At 43.9% G+C, this 20,270-nt stretch overlaps 1 long non-coding RNA gene across 2 annotated transcripts; it reads left to right on the top strand.

Annotated features, from left to right (window-relative positions):
- The first annotated feature begins 577 nt into the window (after positions 1-577).
- On the top strand, positions 578-1,776 carry LOC120968194 (uncharacterized). 2 transcript variants are annotated; one of them, XR_012189675.1, is made up of 3 exons: positions 578-1,020; positions 1,171-1,303; positions 1,606-1,776. It is a non-coding gene; the product is annotated as an uncharacterized lncRNA (long non-coding RNA). The 2 variants fall into 2 exon arrangements; XR_006666457.2 differs by lacking the exon at positions 1,171-1,303.
- Positions 1,777-20,270: the final 18,494 nt, after the last annotated feature.

A 20,270-nucleotide genomic window follows, 5' to 3' on the forward strand; every position in this document is an offset into this window, starting at 1 on the left:
TTTCCCCTTTTAGTGAAACTCTGGTAGACACGACGACAATTACATTATGTTCACACAATCACAAGAACAATCATTAGAGAGGAAAGTAGCATTTTTTTGCGGGATGAGTAACCATATTTGTTACTTTTTAAGATATGGAGTGCACTAGATTTTTTTTAAATTATTACCTTCCTTTATCCATATTCATATAGAATTTGTCAAAGTTGGACAGAAGAACGAGCACTTTGTCAAAATTGACTTGAAGAAGGTGCGCAGGAAGCAAGTTGGTGAAATGAACAAGCTTTAACAATTCTCACTAAATTTGAATTCACGTCAAAAAATCTCCCGTTGCAACGCACGGGCATCTGTGCTAGTAGTAATAATAATAATAATAATAATAATAATAATAATAATAATAATAATAATAATAATAATAATAATAATAATAATAAAGCACGAATTGACTTTGTTGGGTTCACCGTCACAATACGTTTTCTTCTCATGTTATAATATGCTTTTACAATTTGTATGGACAAAATCGTAATATAAACAAGGTGGTATTAATTCGGGGATGAGAAATCTGTGATTGGGCCGTCGATCCCGCACGCACACGGGACAGGGTCACGTTCTCCTCGTCTTCTAGCCGCCTCTCTCCCATCACGCGCAGCCCCCACGCCGCCGCCCCATGAATGCGGCTGCCCAGCCTCCTCCGTCCTACCTCGGTGCCGTCAGCTCTGCCCTACCCCATCCCGCCCTCTATCAAGGATCTCCACCGATTCAAGAGGGTCTCTCAGATCCAAAAAAAAATACGTGTGAGAGATTTGGGGCTGATTGATCAATCCTTGGTTGGGATCTAGGCACGGCTATGGGGAAGATAGTGGTGGTTGTGTGCATCGCAGCGGGACGGCAATGTTTACGCTGGTGCCAGCGGTGGAAGGGGGTGGAGCTTGTGGGCTCTGCGGAGGCTGACTTGAAGACGAAGGTGGCGGCGGTGATTAAGGAGGTGGCCCGCACGCTCCTTGAGCTCGATTAATCCGATGTGTGAGTCCCATGTGTTCATCATCAAACTCATCCTCTCAAAGTACAATTAGTACAAGTTTATCTCTTTTTTTCTTTACTACTGAACTTTATTTTTCTACATACTTTTTTCTCTCTGTAATGACTTAGGATCATTACTATGTATTCAACCAGGGTTAATCAATATTTAGCCACAATATGTATGTCACAAAATAGCTTCCACCTACAAAGAATTACAAGACAGGAAACTCGGGGTTCAGAAGCTTGAGAAATTGTATGTGGACATGGCCCCTCAAAAAGAACTTAGGTCCGTTCTCTATGAGAAACTGAAAATATTTTTAAAAAAATAGGTCAGGTCTATATACTATCTTTGGTAACTGAACCATGGATGTTATGCTTATATTGAAAATAATATGAAATTTACAAGGCAGTGGAGCCAGTTCATATTTTGTGAGCAACCAAAGTGCAAGCAGCCTAAATTAGTAATCTTCGAATAAACTGGCTTATGAAATTTTGATGGTTTTGTCAATAGTACAGTAGCACTGGATATTCTGCTGTTTCTTATATTTAGAATTTGCCCTGACCTGATTTTACTATTGTGGCATGCAGAAACCTTGATGCAAAAGGAAGCTCCATGAAGAAGAGATTGAAAATCCAACATCACAACATATATAAGATTTCTTATTTTCATGATTAGCAAAGTTATTGCAGACTGCTTGTTTGTTGTCTGATAAAACACATCTCTGAAAATTCGATAGACCCTTTGATCGAGTTTACATCTGTTATCGTGTCTGTTCCAAATTTGATTTAGGTCTATAGGCAAGGGCTAAACTGAATCATGCTACTACACAAGGGCTAAACTAAACCATACTACTACTTCCTACATGCCCAATTACTGATGATAGGAACTAACAGTTGGGCTGGGCGATGTTCCCATGCATGGTCGCACTATGTTAATTAGTGTGTGCTGACCTAACATGTTACTATTATTTTTCCGCAGAGGAGCGAGGGCCTGGCGAAGCACGTGGACCAGTTATCGTTACGGTGGATTTTCCACGACGTGCGCGCTTCGGTCTAATTAGCGCGTACGCTAAGAAATAAAGTGCGCAGACTTAATTTAGCATGTCTAAACACTTTCTTTGACTGCTGAATTTGGAACTGCTGCTTGGTACGCACTATTAATTTTCATAGTGATAGGCTTAACCAAATGTTGTATCAATTGGGTAAAGTACTCCATTGCACTTCCAGGCAAACTTCAGCAATTAGTCAGAATCCAGTGTCACCCATGATTGGTATTATGGGTATCCATTAGTACTACCAACGTACTGTAGCCAGGTACAATCAGTACGGACATGCACTAATCAGCATCACCTCTGCATCCTAATTATGCAGTGAACTTGCCGCTGATCAATTACAGTTTTGAAACAATGCTGAAACTCTCACACTTTTTCTTGGCAGAAAACAGCTTACAGAACATAGCCAATCAATTTTTTGTATGAATCCGAGCTTACTAATTTATTCATCTGGAGATAAATTGATTGTAGTTTGACACTTGGTTGTTGCTTCCTTATTTTTCAAATGTACCCCCCTTTCAAGCAGACACTAGGTTGATTCAGATATTGTAGAACTCTACATCTCTTTGTATTATATATATATATATTATTTCTGTTGTTTTTCAGCTTAGTGGAAAATTTCATTCGAAGATTTGACTAGCATCCAACCAGAGGAATAACCCGAAAGGTTAGCAATCTTACAAGTTTGAAAAGTGTGACAACGGTAGGGATTTTGTTTTTCTGGTAACACAGTACTTGGTCAGATTTTACAGTGTGGTCCCAGGTCTCATAGGTGTGAAAGCTTTGCTATATGTATGCTGTTGGAGAAATTATATAGCTGTTGTGGAGAAAATTCCTATTTATGGTTAAATAAATCATGTTGTTTCTGCTTTGTTAATAACCATGCCTACTATGATCCTGCGCTTCTTACTCTTTGTGTAGGCTTGCTGTCAAAACAACAAACTTAACATGTGCTTGATTAACTCAGTCAAGCTATTGTTGTAGTTGTCTGATGTATGAAAGTGTAATGTTCTCCTCATGTCTATTCTGATGTTTCAACTATACTACTTCTCTTGAGAAGTTTTCATGGTCCCACCCAGATTATACGCCATATTAGATCATCAGATTACCTACTAATCGACCTGCCAATGACTGCAACGTTTGGTTGATTGCTTGTGGATGATTCTGCAATGTAGTGAAAGAATTTCAGTAACTAAATCCGAACGCTGTTCTTCAGCAATGGACAATTTCTGAAACTTTTCTGGATTGTGACCGATATGATTCAGGTGCAGAAATGTTAGATGTTGAATCCTATAGGACTGGCGATACATATGCTATCTGCGAATCGATTGACCCAATCTTGCCTCACTAGCTATGAGAAATAATTTAGATGAGAGTTTATAAAGAGCATGTCTAATACCATGCGCTACAGTGGATACCGTCTTTGTTTATCGGTGCAGTTTAGTAGCACATCTTCTCGTGATCTCGTTTGCTTTTATATTCCACGAAAGAAACATTTACGCAGGGTTTGGTTTTGTCTTGGAAGTTCATAGGATATTGTAGGAATCGATCATGACATTGATGGATATCAAAGAAAAGTGAGTCTGGTTCACGACGGTGCGCGAAAGGTGAGGCTGCTTTGCGCTCAGGACAGTTGATTAGGAACTCTTTGATTTGTATCACTACCACTGGCTTGGTATCTGTACGTAGATGTGTATGCGTACCTGTAAAAATTAATGTTTTGGTTTAGTATTTTTCTTAATTCTCAAGAGCAAAAAGAAAATACGTCATCAGTGTGTACGTACAATACTATGCACATCAAGTCGGAATCAAAGTCGAATCGAAAGCGAAGAAATGGCTAACCTCACCGTGCACCTCTCCAGCCCTTGGGTTTCACTGGTAGAAAAAAAGGCCTTTAGTCCCGGTTCGCAAAGGCCTTTAGTCCCGGCTGTGCAACCGGGACTAAATATGCGCGACTAAAGACCCCCCTTTAGTCGCGCCTCTTACGAACCGTGACTAAAGGCTTTAGTCCCGGTTCTCGTGGCTAACCGGGACTAAAGGCCCGTCCACGTGGGCGCCAGTGGTCCGTCGGGGCGAAGGACCTTTAGTCCCGGTTCTCGTGGCTAACCGGGACTAAAGACCTCCTCCGCAGGTTTAGGGTTTTAGCCTCCCTAAACCTGGTTTCTTTTTAATTTGTAGTGTTTTGTTTATTTTATATTTTATTTTGTGTTTTATTTTAATTTTGATGAAGTTTCAGTACACATATTCTACGCTACTATATGCATGCATATGAAATTTCAAACAAGAAGAATTCAAGAGGAATATATAATATATATTCAATCTCGGGTGACCATATACAACTTCGAACAAGTTTCCATACACAATTAGGATGGATGACCATATACAACTTCGAACAAGTTTCAATCTCGGGTATGCATATAAATTTCTTCGTCCTCGGTGTAGTGTTCTCCTTTAGGATTGATGACTTCCCTCATGAAAAATCCTGCTAATTCATCTTGAATTGGTCGGAAGCGAGCTTCTGGACTAAGCCTCCTCCGCAAGTTATCCGTCGCCTTCCACACACTATCCGATGCCTTCCGCTCAGAGGTGTGTCTCCGGATGTTCTCACAAACATAGTATCCACATAGATTGGTCCCCGGTGGCTGCTTATCCACATTAACTAACCTTCTAAAATCTAGCTCATGTTTGAATTCACCGACAATTTCTTCTGAGAACCGTCTCCAAACCCTACAGGGCAAAGAAAATTAAATGAACAAGGGAGTTATTAGTTACTTGATATTAGGAAATGAACGAAAGAGACCGATCGATATAGAGCTCAAATGATTGAAAATAATTACTTTTGCAGCATTTTTCTCATGTCGGCCCAACGCTTTGGATCCGAATCCATAGAGTCCATGATTAGAACTCTGGAGGTGTGAAGTTCAATATTTAGCAGAATCCAGTGGAACCTGCGGACACGTTACATGCACAGTCATGCATAACTCATCGATTAGACATACCATGCATGGAGTAAACAAAAGAGAATGGGCACAAGAGAGAAACACTCACCCAAAATGGTAAGGAAATAGAATATGACTTTTGAGTTGATGCTTTCTAAGAAACTTGTACAAGTCTTTCTCCACGTCTTCGGGGTGATGTTGTAACACATGTCCATTAACGATATGTGGGTCAATGAACCCAACATCATGGATGTTTCTTATTTTGCATTCCCAAATCTTCAATCTGCATAATAGCGTACGCAACAATATAGTTAGGACAATATATATATATATATATATATATATATATATATATATATATATATATATATATATATATATATATAGTGCAGGCAATGAAGAACGAGATGAGGTAGAAATAAATCACTTACAGAACGTAGCAACTCAGCATAGATTTGTCGAGGTCGCGCAGATTGAACAGCTGGAACAATTCACTCATATGAACTTGTACAGAGTACCGTTTGGTGTGATGCTCCTCTGTAACATCCGCATAAACATATTCTTTGTCGGCCCATGTTATGAATTGCTTGTACCAACGTAGCAGATTTCGCATTTGTGGTGGTAGACTCTTTTCCCGCGCAGGCTCGACGAGAGGCCCATTCCGCACATATTGTAATGCTATCTCACATACTGGCGCATCCTCAAGGCCTAAGAAGGCACGAAGAGTCAAACCCATCTCGGACGCTTGTTTCATGGCACTCGCTACAGTCAATCCAAGTGTTGCCGCAGCTGCTATGATCTCGGGGTCCTCTTCCGGACCGGCTTTCACTATGAGCGGGGGGATCGATTGTTTCTTCTGCATCCCGAGCTGGTCAACTTGTTTCCCGCTTTTTTTACTTTCTTCTTTCTCCTCCTTCAATATTTTTGCTTGCCTACGAAGTTCATGTCCATAGTCGTCAGGCATATTCAACTCGGCTTGGGACGGTGTCGTCAAAAAATCCTTAGCCCACTTCTTTTGCTTCTCAGTGAATACTTGCTTGGGCTCAGGCTCTTTTATCGCCTTCATATCCGCCTTCCATTTCTCATAATCAGCAGAAGCGGCCAATTTGGTTTCAGCTTCACTAAGTTCCCAAGGCCTTGGGAGGAGAGGCTTCAGTGATGGCTCCGGTACCCTTGTGGTCTTAGGTACATAAGGGTCCGGGTTAATAGTCCAGGAGCGGGTTTCCTTGCTGTCCGCCTGCTTCTGCTTCTTCGCCGGAGGTGGATTGGGGGGCGTCGTACCCGCCGGAGGAGGATTGGGGGGCGTCGTACCCGCCGGAGGTTGTGGATCGGGGACGGCGTCGAATGGAGTGAAGGAGGTGTAGGTGAACCACCACGACCACCACCACCGCCACCACCGCCACCACCACCACCATCGGAGGGGGGTGGACTTGCTAGCCTTGGCGCCTCGTCTGGAAACACTATGTACTTCTTTTTCCATAGAATGATCTGGCGCTTGACATCTCCAAGTCTTCTCTCCCCTTCGGGTGTAGCTTTGTCAATCTCTAGGTCCTCAAACCCTTGGACTATGTCTTCCACCGTGACACGAGCATAGCCATATGCAATGGGGTTGTTGTGGTGGAGTGCTCCAGGTGTACAGGGTAAAGCACTGCCGCTAGCTACCTTCGTGGAAACGTTCCCCACGGGATAATGCAGATCACATTCTTTCATCTCCTTTACATCATCCACGGGGTAGTGAGGCTCCGGTGCACGAATCTCGATCATCGGTGCACTAGCACCAGGCGGGGCATCCGTGGAAGCCACGCTGCTTCTCCGCTGCTAGCTTCCGCGATCCGCTTCATGATCTTCATGCGGCCCTGCAGCCGATTTTTCTTTTACTAGTTCATGCACGGTCTGCTTCAACTCATGGAGTTCCGATGCAAACTTCGCCATAAGATCTGCATCCCGGTCCGTCTTTCTCTTACGGCTTCTGTAACAGTACGGGTCATTGTCCTGGGAAAACCCTACTTTCCACGGAACTTTGCCTTTGCCTCGTACACGTCCTCCGTGTTCATCATTCCCGAGGGCTGTTGTCAGTGTGTCTTTCTCTCTGTTGAACTTGATCAAGCCCTCTTGAGCTTGGGTCATTGCGTCAATAAGGGCTTGGGTGGGAGCAAACTTTTTCTGCCGGTGAACACACACCCCTGTCTCCGGGTCTAGCGATCCCCCATGCCCGTACCACCAGCTTTTGGCCCTTGGGTCCCATCCCTCTGTACCTAGAGGGATTCCTCGCACCCTCAGGTCATCCTCCATCTTCTGCCACCTAGGCTCCGAAAGGCGGTATCCTCCTGGCCCCATAATATGATGGAACTTTTTCTTACTCGCATTATCCTTATTTTTTTCGATATTTCCTTGAAATGCTCCGATTGCTTTTGCCTCACAAATTCTGGCCAATCATCTTTCAGTTTCTCATGTTGTCCATTGAAATCCGGAGTCTTGCCCTTGTTGACATAGTCACGGGTTAAATTTTTCTTGAAGTTCCGGAATGCTTCGCCCATCTTCTGAAGAGCGAACTCTTTAACTAGCCTCCTCCTCTCACGTCCACCCGGAACCTCGTTACCGAATTCATCGACTTTGTTGTATTCCGGAGGTAGAATGAAATGTTCCATAAGCTTTCTCCAGCAATCCTTTTTCGTTCTCTTGTCGACAAAACTGAAACCAAGACGTGCCTTCTTTGGCTCCTTCCATTCCTGGACGGTGATCGGGACGTTGTCTCTAACAACGACTCCGCATTGGTTGATAAACTTTGAGGTGTGCTGTAGGGGCTTGCCGGTTTCACTGACAAACTCAATGGCATATGTTTCTCCTGTTTTCATCGCCTTGGATTTGCCACGCTTTGTCGTGCTCGATCCGGCCGAGGGCTAAAAAAAGAAAGAGAGTCACGCGCGTTAATACATATGTATTCACATTTCAGTAAGTTTGTATCACGAGAGGCTCAATGTATATATATACCTCGCCGGAGGTGGTTGTTACTTGCAATTCGAGATCGTCGTTTGTTGACGGTTGACCTCCGTCGACAATGTCCGTTCCTTCACCTTCTTGATTATCGCCTTCTTGATCACCGTCAAGGTTCAGAAAAGAAGAGACTACATCCTCTTCTTGCTCATATTCTGAGCCCGGCACATAAGGAATCTCGTTGTTGATGATGCCCATTAAATAACGTTCAGCCTCCGGATCCCTAAGCGGCTCGGCTCTATCGTCCGCCATATGTCACTCCTGCATGTAGTAAAAATTCTTTAAGTATAAAGGAATTAAAAAATAAGATTAAGGGGACATAGAGGAGGAGGAATTAAAAAATAAGATTATTGAGCACTCCCAAGTATTTTGTTTTTCCTTTTCTTTTTCCTTTTCTTCTTCCTTTTCTTCTTCCTTTTCTTTTTCCTTTTCTTCTTCCTTTTCTTCTTCCTTTTCTTATTTTGTTTTTCCTTTTCTTCTTCCTTTTCTTCTTCCTTTTGGTTTTGTTTTGTTTTGTTTTCTTTGTTTTTCTTTTTGGTTTTCATTTGGTTTTGTTTTGTTTTGTTTTCTTTGTTTTTCTTTTTGGTTTTCATTTTGTTTTCTTCTATTTCCTTTTTCTTTCTTCTTCTTCCTTTTTCTTTTTCTTTCTTCTTCTTCCTTTTTCTTCTTCCTTTTCTTCTTCCTTTTCTTTTTCCTTTTGGTTTTCATTTGGTTTTCATTTTGTTTTCTTCTATTTCCTTTTCTTCTTCCTTTTCTTCTTCATTTTGGTTTTGTTTTGTTTTGTTTTCTTTGTTTTTCTTTTTGGTTTTCATTTGGTTTTGTTTTGTTTTGTTTTCTTTGTTTTTCTTTTTGGTTTTCATTTTGTTTTCTTCTATTTTCTTTTTCTTTCTTCTTCTTCCTTTTTCTTTCTTCTTCTTCCTTTTTCTTTTTGGTTTCTTCTTCTTCCTTTTTCTTTCTTCTTCTTCCTTTTTCTTTTTCTTTCTTCTTCTTCGTTTTTCTTTCTTCTTCTTCCATTACTGGACGGCAGGCGGCGGCGGGAGGCGGAGGACGGCAGGCAGGGGCAGCGGGCGGCGGGCGGCGGGCAGGGGCAGGGCAGGGCAGGGGCGGCGGCGCGCTAGGGCAGGGCAGGGCCGGGCGGCGGCGGCGCTCACTGGGGGCAGCGACGGCGGCGCGCAGGGCAGGGGAAGTGGGGGGCGGCGGAGCTCACTGGGGCGTCGGCGTCGGCGTCGATCGGCGTCGGGGCAGCAGCCTGGCGGCGTCGGCGTCGATCGGCGTCGGGGCAGGGCTTCGGTGTCGAGAGGAGAATGGGAGGTGGCGGAAACTGCTAAGTGCTCTATATATAGACAGAGGTTTAGTCCCGGTTGGGGAGGCGGACCGCGACTAAAGGTACCCTTTAGTCGCGGTTGGTCACCAACCGCGACTAAAGGGTACCTTTAGTCGCGGTCCGCCTCCCCAACCGGGACTAAAGGGTTTTGGCGCCGCTTTCGTTCCCGCGCAGAAAGAGCCTTTAGTCGCGGTTGGGGACACCAACCGCGACTAAAGGGTACCTTTAGTCGCGGTCCGCCTCCCCAACTGCGAGTAAAGGTCCTTTTTCATATAAAATAAAACTAATTCATTTTAAAATCTTAAAAATACAATTATATATCAAAAAATCAGAAAAATAAAACAAATTCATTTTAAAATCTTGAAAATACAAATAATATATCAAAAAAATCAGAAAAATAAAACTAATTCATTTTAAAATCTTAAAAATACAATTATATATCAAAAAAATTAGAAAAATAAAACTAATTCATTTTAAAATCTTAAAAATACAATTATATATCAAAAAATCAGAAAAATAAAACTAATTCATTTTAAAATCTTGAAAATACAAATAATATATCAAAAAAATCAGAAAAATAAAACTAATTCATTTTAAAATCTTAAAAATACAATTATATATCAAAAAAATCAGAAAAATAAAACTAATTCATTTTAAAATCTTGAAAGTACAAATAATATATCAAAAAATGAGAAAAATAAAACTAATTCATTTTAAAATCTTAAAAATACAAATAATATATCAAAAAATCAGAAAAATAAAACTAATTCATTTTAAAATCTTAAAAATACAAATAATATATCAAAAAATTCAGTTCATCGATCCCTTGAAGGTTTGACAAAAGGTTTGATACATCATTCAGTTCATCGACCAAATACAAATCATCCGGATTCGCCATCGTACGTTTTAATTCACATGATCCATTCAACAAAGTTTGGTACAATAAATTATTACACATCAATTCTTCCCTTGTGTCCCTGCTTGCTTACGATTTTGCCATATCCATGGAGCATCCTCATCATTTAACTTAATACTTGGGTCAGTGTTCACTTTGAAGGGCGGAATTTCACCAAACATATTATAATCTTCTGACATGTCTGTCTTGTCCTCCACTCCCACGATGTTTCTTTTCCCTGAAAGAACAATGTGGCGCTTTGGATCATCGCATGATGTACTGATCGTTTTCTTATCTTTCCGTTTCCTCGGTTTGCTACTCATGTCCTTCAAATAAAAAACCTGAGCGACATCTTTGGCAAGGACGAATGGTTCGTCAAGGTAACCAAGATTGTTGAAATCCACCATTGTCATTCCGTATTGCTCGTCCACCTTTACCCCACCTCCTGTTAGCTTGAACCATTTGCACCGGAACAAAGGGACCTTAAAGGAGGGTCCATAGTCAAGTTCCCATATCTCCTCTATGTAACCATAATATGTGACCTTTCGCCCATTCTCGGTTGCTGCATCAAAGCGGACACCACTGTTTTGGTTGGTGCTCTTTTTATCTTGGGCGATGGTGTAAAATGTATTCCCATTTATCTCGTACCCTTGGAAAATCGTTATAGTCGAAGATGGTTTCTTGGCCAACATGTACAGCTGATCTCCAACATCATCATTGTCATTCATTAAATGTTTTCGCAACCAACTGCCGAAAGTCTCCATGTGGGCCTTTCTAATCCAGGATTCAGGCTTCCCCGGGTTGTCCGAGCGTAAAATATTCTTGTGTTGCTCGAAGTACGGAGCCACCAAGCTGGAATTTTGCAGAACTGTGTGGTGTGCTTCAGTCATAGAATGACCGTCCATACATATCGTGGATTTCCTTCCTATCGTGCCTTTTCCACTTAGTCTCCCCTCGTGCCGCGATTGAGGAATACCAATCGGCTTAAGGTCAGGAACATAGTCAATACAGAACTCAATTACCTCCTCATTTCCATAGCCCTTGACGATGCTTCCTTCTGACCTAGCACGGTTACGAACATATTTCTTTAATACTCCCATGAACCTCTCAAAGGGGAACATATTGTGTAGAAATACAGGATCGAGAATGGAAATCTCTTCGACTAGGTGGAGCAGGAGGTGCGTCATAATATCGAAGAAGGATGGTGGGAACACCAACTCGAAACTAACAAGGCATTGGACCACATCGTTCTGTAACCGTGGTAGATCTTCTGGATTGATTACCTTCTGAGAGATTGCACTGAGGAATGCACATAGCTTCACAATGGCTACTCGAACATTTTCCGGTAGGAGCCCCCTCAAAGCAATCGGAAGCAATTGCGTCATAATCACGTGGCAGTCGTGAGACTTCAGGTTTTGGAACTTTTTCTCCGCCATGTTTATTATTCCCTTTATATTCGACGAGAAGCCAGACGGGACCTTCATACTGCTCAGGCATTCAAAAAAATGACCTTCTCTTCTTTGGTAAGAGCGTAGCTGGCACGACCTTGAAACCATTCCGGATGCCGGTCATCTGGGTCTTTCAAAAGTTGCTGGTCCTGCCGTGCTTCCTTTGTATCATTTGTCTTCCCATACACGCCCAAGAAGCTTAGCAGGTTCACGCAAATATTCTTCGTAACATGCATCACGTCGATTGCAGAGCGGACATCTAGGACTTTCCAATATTCTAGCTCCCAAAATATAGATTTCTTCTTCCACATGGGTGCGTGCCCGTCAACTCCCCGCGGAACTAATTGTCCGCCAGGACCCTTTCCAAAGATGACTTTCAAATCCTTGACCATATCAAATATCTCAGCACCAGTACGTTCCGCAGGCTTCGGCCGGTGATCTGCCTTGCCGTTGAAATGCTTGCCTTTCTTTCTTACGTTATGATTTCGGGGAAGAAATCGATGATGACCCAGGTACACGTTCTTCTTACAATTAACCAAACGTACACTTTCAGTCTCATGTAAGCAGTGCGTGCATGCATTGTATCCCTTATTTGTCTGTCCCGAAAGGTTACTGAGAGCAGGCCAATCGTTGATGGTTACAAAAAGCAACGCTCGTAGGTCAAATTCCTCTCCTTTGTGCTCATCCCAGACACGTACACCAGGTCTGGCCCACAACTGTAAAAGTTCATCAACTAATGGCCTTAGGTACACATCGATGTCGTTCCCGGGTTGCTTTGGACCTTGGATGAGCACTGGCATCATAATGAACTTCCGCTTCATGCACAACCAAGGAGGAAGGTTGTAGATGCATAGAGTCACGGGCCAGGTGCTATGGCTGGAGCTCTGCTCGCCAAAAGGATTCATGCCATCAGTACTTAGACCAAATCTTATGTTCCTTGCGTCAGCTGCAAAATCTTTGAACACTCTGTCGATCTTTCTCCATTGCGTTCCATCAGCGGTGTGTCTCAACTCCCCGTCGGACTTACGGTCCTCTTTGTGCCATCGCAACGACTTGGCATGCTTTTTGTTCCTGAACAGACGTTTCAACCGTGGTATTATAGGAGCATACCACATCACCTTGGCGGGAACCCTCTTCCTGGGTTTCTCGCCCTCAACATCGTCACCAGGGTCATCGCCTCTGATCTTATAACGCAATGCAGTGCATACAGGGCATTCATTCAAATTCTCGTATTCACCGCGGTAGAGGATGCAGTCGTTAATGCATGCATGTATCTTCAGAACCTCTAAACCTAGAGGGCAGACAACCTTCTTTGCTTCGTCCGTACTGGCGGGCAACTCGTTATTCTTCGGAAACATATTCTTCAACATTTTCAGCAAATTTTCAAATGATGAGTCACCTACACCTTCCTGTGCCTTCCATTTTAGCAAATCCAGTGTGCAGCCCAGCTTTTTCAGACTATTATCGCATCCTGGATACAACGACTTTTTGTGATCCTCTAACATGCGATCCAAATTCTCCCTATCCTTGTCAGTTTCGCAGCGTCTCCGTGCATCAGCAATGGTCCGACCAAGATCATCAGCGGGCTCATCATGTGCCTCTTCTTCACCTTCACCTAACCCTTCCCCACCTTCAGCATCATCCTCCATGAAAGTATCACCGAAATGATCATGATAGTTGTCATCGATATCATCCCCTTCTTCATCTTCTTCCATTCTAACCCCTCTTTCTCCATGCTTGGTCCAACAATTATAGCTTCGCATGAAACCGTGCCGAAGCAGGTGCATGTGAACGTCTCTTGAGGAGGAGTAACCCTTCTGATTCTTACAGACAGCACATGGACAGATAATAAAACCTTGCTGCTTGTTCGCATTTGCCACTACGAGGAAATCTTTCAAACCCGTAGTGAACTCGCCGGAGAGTCGGGAACCGTACATCCATTGCCGATTCATCTGCATTATTATTATATAAAGTATATAATTAACCATCATGCATTTGTTAAACTAACTAGCTAGAAATAATACAAATTAAACAATGAAGTACACACATGCATATTTTATCAATGACACATGAAAGGTTCAATGTGACGCCCCCGATTTGACCGTACACTAATCATGCACGCAAATGTGTACGATCAAGATCAGGGATTCACGGGAAGATATCACAGCACAACTCTAAAACATAAATAAGTCATACAAGCATCATAATACAAGCCATGGGCCTCGAGGGCTCGAATACAAGTGCTCGATCACAGACGAGTCAGCGGAAGCAACAATATCTGAGTACAGACATAAGTTAAACAAGTTTGCCTTAAGAAGGCTAGCACAAAAGTAGCAACGATCGAAAAGGCAAGGCCTCCTGCCTGGGACCTCCTAACTACTCCTCGAAGCCGAACTCCATGTAGAATCATCCTCGGGATCTCTAGCTCCTGGACTCCAGCATCTGGTTGCGACAATCCGGTATAGAAAAAGGGAAAAGAGGGAGAAAAGCAACCGTGAGTACTCATCCAAAGTACTCGCAAGCAAGGAGCTACACTACATATGCATGGGTATATGTGTAAAGGGGCATATCAGTGGACTGAACTGCAGAATGCCAGAATAAAAGGGGGATAGCTAGTCCTGTCGAAGACTACGCTTCTGGTCATCTCCATCTTGCAGCATGTAGAAGAGAGTAGATTGAAGTCCTCCAAGTAGCATCGCATAGCATAATCCTACCCGGCGATCCCCTCCTCGTCGCCCTGTTAGAGCGATCACTGGGTTGTATCTGGCACTTGGAAGGGTGTATTTTATTTAGTATCTGGTTCTAGTTGTCATAAGGTCAAGGTACAACTCCGGGTCGTCCTTTTACCGAGGGACACGGCTATTCGAATAGATAAACTTCCCTGCAGGGGTGCACCACATAACCCAACACGCTCGATCCCATTTGGCCGGACACACTTTTCTGGGTCATGCCCGGCCTCGTAAGATCAACGCGTCGCAGCCCCACCTAAGCACAACAGAGCGGTCAGCACGCCGGTCTAATCCTAAGCGCGCAGGGGTCTGGGCCCATCGCCCTATGCACACCTGCACGTTGCGAACCCGGCCGCGAGCAGACCTAGCAACCCACACGATCACGGCGGTTACGTCAAAGCGGTCCAACACGGCGCGCGCCACTCAGTCGCTGACGTCACGAAGGCTTCGGCTGATACCACGACGCCGGGATACCCATAACTACTCCCGCGTAGATGGTTAGTGCGTATAGACCAAATGGCCAGACTCAGATCAAATACCAAGATCTCGTTAAGCGTGTTAAGTATCCGCGAACGCCAACCAGGGCCAGGCCCACCTCTCTCCTAGGTGGTCTCAACCTGCCCTGTCGCTCCGCCACAAAGTAACAGTCGGGGGCCGTCAGGAACCCAGGCCCACCTCTACCGGGATGGAGCCACCTGTCCTTTTAGCCCCCTCATCAGAATCACTTGCGGGTACTCAACGAGCCGACCCGACTTTAGTCACCACATGTGTCATGTACATAATGTATATAGTATATACCCGTGATCACCTCCCGAAGTGATCACGGCCCAGTAGTATAGCATGGCAGACGGACAAGAGTGTAGGGCCACTGATGGAACACTAGCATCCTATACTAAGCAGTAGGATAGCAGGTAAGGGTAACAATTGTAGTAACAAAGACAGGCTATGCATCAGGATAGGATTAACGGAAAGCAGTAACATGCTACACTACTCTAATGCAAGCAGTATAGAGAAGAATAGGCGATATCTGGTGATCAAGGGGGGGGGCTTGCCTGGTTGCTCTGGCAAGTAGGAGGGGTCGTCAACTCCGTAGTCGAACTGGGCAGCGGCGACGTCGGTCTCGGTGTCTAGCAAGAGAGAAGGAGGGGGAGAGAAACAATAAATTCACGGCAATAATGCAAACAATATGCAGGACATGTCTAAATGGTATGCAGAGGTGCTCTACTGCCTAACTAAATGATTTAGTTGATTTAGGAATTTATTTGGATTTATCTAATTAAAGTTGGGCACTATTCATTTACTGAAAACGGTCTAAAAGTTCCATGTTCATATAGCTACGGGCATCTAACAGGAATACAGAGGGCGTACTTGGGTTCGTATCGAAATTCTAAGCAAGTTTCATATATAAATTATTTTCATCGGAGTTACGGATTATTTAATATGATTTTCTAAAGTTTATATTAATTTCCGGATTTTATTTAATTAATTAAAACAACATTAACCGAAACAGTAGCAGGGTGACGTCAGCATGACGTCACTGTGACGTCAGGACCAGTGGGTCCCACCTGTCATAGGCTGTTTAGCTAATTAGTGGTTAACTAATTAATTAATACCTAATTAAACTAAAAACTAAATTAGATTAACCTAATCAGGGTTAATTAACTTAATTAATGTAGTAAATTAATTAATTAATTAATTACTTTAATTATTTATTATTATTTTACTTTATTATTTATTTATTTATTTTTATTTTTTATTCTTTTTTTAATTCTTTTTTTATAAAAAAACGTTCTCAAGGGCTGTGCCCCACTTGTCATTGGGCCAGGGGGCCAATCGGGTGCTAGGCTATCGGGCACAGCCCGAACGGGCACTGGCCCGCGGGGCACACCCGATTTGGGCGCTGCGGGGCGCCGGCGACCAGGGAGCAGGGGGGCCAGGGCGGCGCTGGGAGTTGCGGGCGGAGGCGATGAATGGCGAAGCGGGGGGGCACGGGGAGGCAGCTGCGGCGGCCGAAGACAGCGTAGCAGCTTCGCGAGCACGGGGAGAAGCCGGACACGGCGAGCACGGCGGGGCACTGGGCGCGGCCAGCGACGGGTGGGGACGAGCGCGAGCGAGGGGCTCGACCACAGGGGCGCGCGAGAGCGCCGATGGGCGCGGGCACGGCGCGGTGGGGGGAGAGAGGAGGAGAGGGGTGGCGCTCACGGGGGAGCGGGAGGGGCATGGCAGCGGGCTCGGGGGCGACGGCGTCCAGAGGAGGACGGGGGAGCGCGGTGGCAGTCCGGGGGCGACGGACGGCGGGATCGGCGATGGGGGCAGTGTCCTCGGACACGAGCAGATCCGTCGAGGGAGATGGCGATGGCAGCGCGAGGTGGCGGGCGACGGAGCTGGCGAGGGCGACGACGGAGCCGACGAGGGCGGCGACGTGCACGTCGGGCGCGGCGAGTGCATGCCCCTGATCCAGAACAAGCGGAGAGGGAGAGGGGACGGGAGCGCGAGGATGAGGGCGGGGGCCGGCGATGTCCAGGTGGCGGCGCGGGCGGGGACGGGCGCCGGCGTCGGCGCACGGCGTCGGGGTTCGGCCCGATCCAGTTCTGGATCGGGGGGGAGGAGCAGGGGGATCGTGGGGGGGGGAGTGGGAGGTGTCGGTGGGGGTTACGGGTTAGGGTTCGGCCTCCATGGGGTTAAGGAGGAGTGGAGGGGTGACTGGGCCTTTGCCCAGTTGGGCTGGCCAGCTGGGCCACGGTTGGCCCAGTGGGGGGGGTCTGTTTTTCTTTTGTTTTATTTCATTTCTTTCCTTTTATTTATTTTACTTTTTCTGTTATAGTTTTGTATCCTTTTATTTTAGTTTTAGTAAAATATATACTTTGTATATAAATTAGCACTTCAACTTAGTCCATACTCAACAAGTCCAGTCCTCAATAAATTAGTTTGACATTTTATTAATTACAAAAGGTATTTAAATAATTGTTTTTGCTGCTGTTTTATTCATCTCATATTATTTAAACATTTTATAAAGGTGTGGTTTCTTCACTGTAATTATCTATGCAATATTTGGTTCACTCTGAACATTTTAATTTTAATATTTGAAAACTTTTATTGTTTGCTTGATTTTGTGATCTGAATTAGAATCGGTTTCAAACTAATGCGAGATTAGCAACAGTAATCGAAGCGACATGGCACGATTAGCGTAGGATTACTGTAGCATGATTATCCGGGCGTCACAATTCTCCTCTACTACAAGAAATCTCGTCCCAAGATTTAAGAGGGGAAGTGACAGGAAAGGGATTTGGTCACAAAATTCTAACGAGCGTTCTCGATCTTGGTTGCTCTTCTCGAAGTGGTTGATCCATTACGTTGATGTCTTTATTTCCTTGCTTCAGGTCATCATGATGAAGCTGGCATCCTTTCTTCGGGACTCCATCGTACTTACGAAGGACAAGGGGTAACTTCGGAATAACAGACCTCTGAACGGTTGACTATCTGGTTGATAACATCGGGGAAGGTGGCGGAAAGTAACTCTCGAATGGAAATTTAAGACAATATCGAGAGCAAAGTGAAGGAGGTATCGTGGGGAAGTTTCGAGCGGGCAAGCAATCGTTCGATGCCTGAAGGGTTCTGAGCAACGGGAATGAGTATTGTGTCTGATACCAAAATAGATCACTAGGAAGGTGGCCCGCGAATTAAATACGGAGCCAAGTGTGAGGAATAACCATTAGAAACAGGGTTGTATAGAAGAGTCAGGTTTCGATCCTGTGGAACTGTGGGTTATGGGCCCACCATGTGGGTTATTTTTTGGAGCAGTGACATCTTGCACGGTCATGATAGCAAGGCATGTCAGAGATTAACCTATCAGTTATATGTCAGCAACATCGTCGGTACCAAGGGCGAGGGACGAAGAGAACCATTTTCCTGTTCGTTGAAACGAGGCGGACCATTAGGCAAAGTTCTCGTCCATCGGTGGTTACCGAAATGTCACCAACAATAATAACAGGGTCTTACTGACAGAGTTGTACACCGAGGTGTTTACATAAGCAGGAGAATATTACTGCTTAGATCATATAGATCACCAGAAAGGTTAGACCAAACAATGGAAAGGAAAATATGATTATCAGATTAAACAGAAGAATGGAAAGGAAAATGTGTTTAAACACATATTTCAAGGGTATATCCTTCCCAAGGACAAGCAGAGCATGATATCCATGACATGATATTATGTAGAAAACTCTCTAGGTATGGGAGAGAATTTTCATGACATTACCCATACAACGGTGTTTGGATAATTGAGCATGAAACAATTAGCTTTGGGCTTCAAATGTTCCTGTTGAAAACCAGAGTACCATAGACATGCTTCGAGATAGCATTGACATGGTCAATAGGTAAGATCAGGCCATGGATTCACAAAGGTTCCATCAGGAACAACTTATGGAATAAGTCTTACAATTTCCTCATGGAAGAATAGATAACCTTGCTGAAAGGAAGGCTTATAACAATAGGTCCTCCGGCCAGGTGTGTTCGGCATGTCATCACCTTACCGGGTCATAAATAGGCCAATGTTATAACTCTTGGAAATATGTTCCAACCATCATATCTGACCGAGATTCAGATTTGATTGGTGTCAGGATAACTCAGACTTAGGATGCCTGAGAAGAAAAGGTGCGACACAATTTGAAGAGATGACATTGTAAGATTCTCGGGAAATGAACTATGGAAGCGAGTTCCGAAATAAGAGTTCATCATTAAACCAATGAGAGGGTTAGGAGGTGGCTGATGGACTCAGCGACATTCCATTGAGATTTCCAAAAGATGGATTTCCACAACTATGTGAACAAGGAGATAACATTAGCTAGATCGAATGACTTAATGATGTATGATCGAGGAAAACATACACAATTAAACATTGGTTGAAAGGTGCACCCGAATATGGGCTTAGGTAGCATGATCAAGGTTAGAATGGTGATTCGATAACCAATACACAAGGAATGAACTATCGTTCATTAACTTACAAGCAATAGGGTTGCTGGAAGTTTTGAATTTTACACATCACAGTTCATTTGTGGGTACTTCGGTTAGAAACAACACGGGGACCAAGAAAAGAATGGTGATGTTAACTAAGTATCACTTGTATCAAGAATTCTTAAGGGTGGTGAATTTCCCATGACATTCTTGACATAAAAGATAGCAATACTCCAAGGTAGAACATAACATAAGTTGGATAACAAGGATCTCAAGGTACAACACAAAACATGAACAAGTTTGTATTGAAGGGAAAGCAAGAATGTTGCCGATGATAACACAAATCATCGAGGGGTAAGGATGGTATTTCTCATCATGAATTCAATTGATATCCTGGAGGAACTCAGAATGTTGATGATGATCATGACAAATTTTGTCGAGAGGTTTCATGGAGATGTAATCGATCGACGATAACATCAAGTCAAAGGAATGATGAAAGAGAAAGGTTATTGGAACCACAGTTAGGACACAAACTCGGAATCAAGTTTGCTGTTCAAGGAGAAGTGATATGACGAGGAAGATCGACGTAAGCTTAGCTCATCGTCGAAAGGGGTGCTCCGGGAATAAGGACCAGGTAGCACAGTTAAAATCATCAAGATAATGATATAGCCAAACAGGCTAGGAATGACGCGATCGGGTACAAACACTCAAGGACATCGATAATTGTTGAACCGTAGTGCGGACTCGATTCAATTATCGATGTCCTTGAGTGTTTAATAACTCGAAGCCCGTGAAAAATTGGAATCAATGAGAATGTAATACTTGATGGAGAACTCATAAGAAGTTATGCAGTTCCGTGATAATCTCGAGATACCAGGGGGTAATACTCGACGACAAACCAAAGTAGAGGTTGGACTGG

Source organism: Aegilops tauschii, chromosome 7, assembly GCF_002575655.3.
Source record: "Aegilops tauschii subsp. strangulata cultivar AL8/78 chromosome 7, Aet v6.0, whole genome shotgun sequence".
NCBI lineage: Eukaryota > Viridiplantae > Streptophyta > Magnoliopsida > Poales > Poaceae > Aegilops > Aegilops tauschii.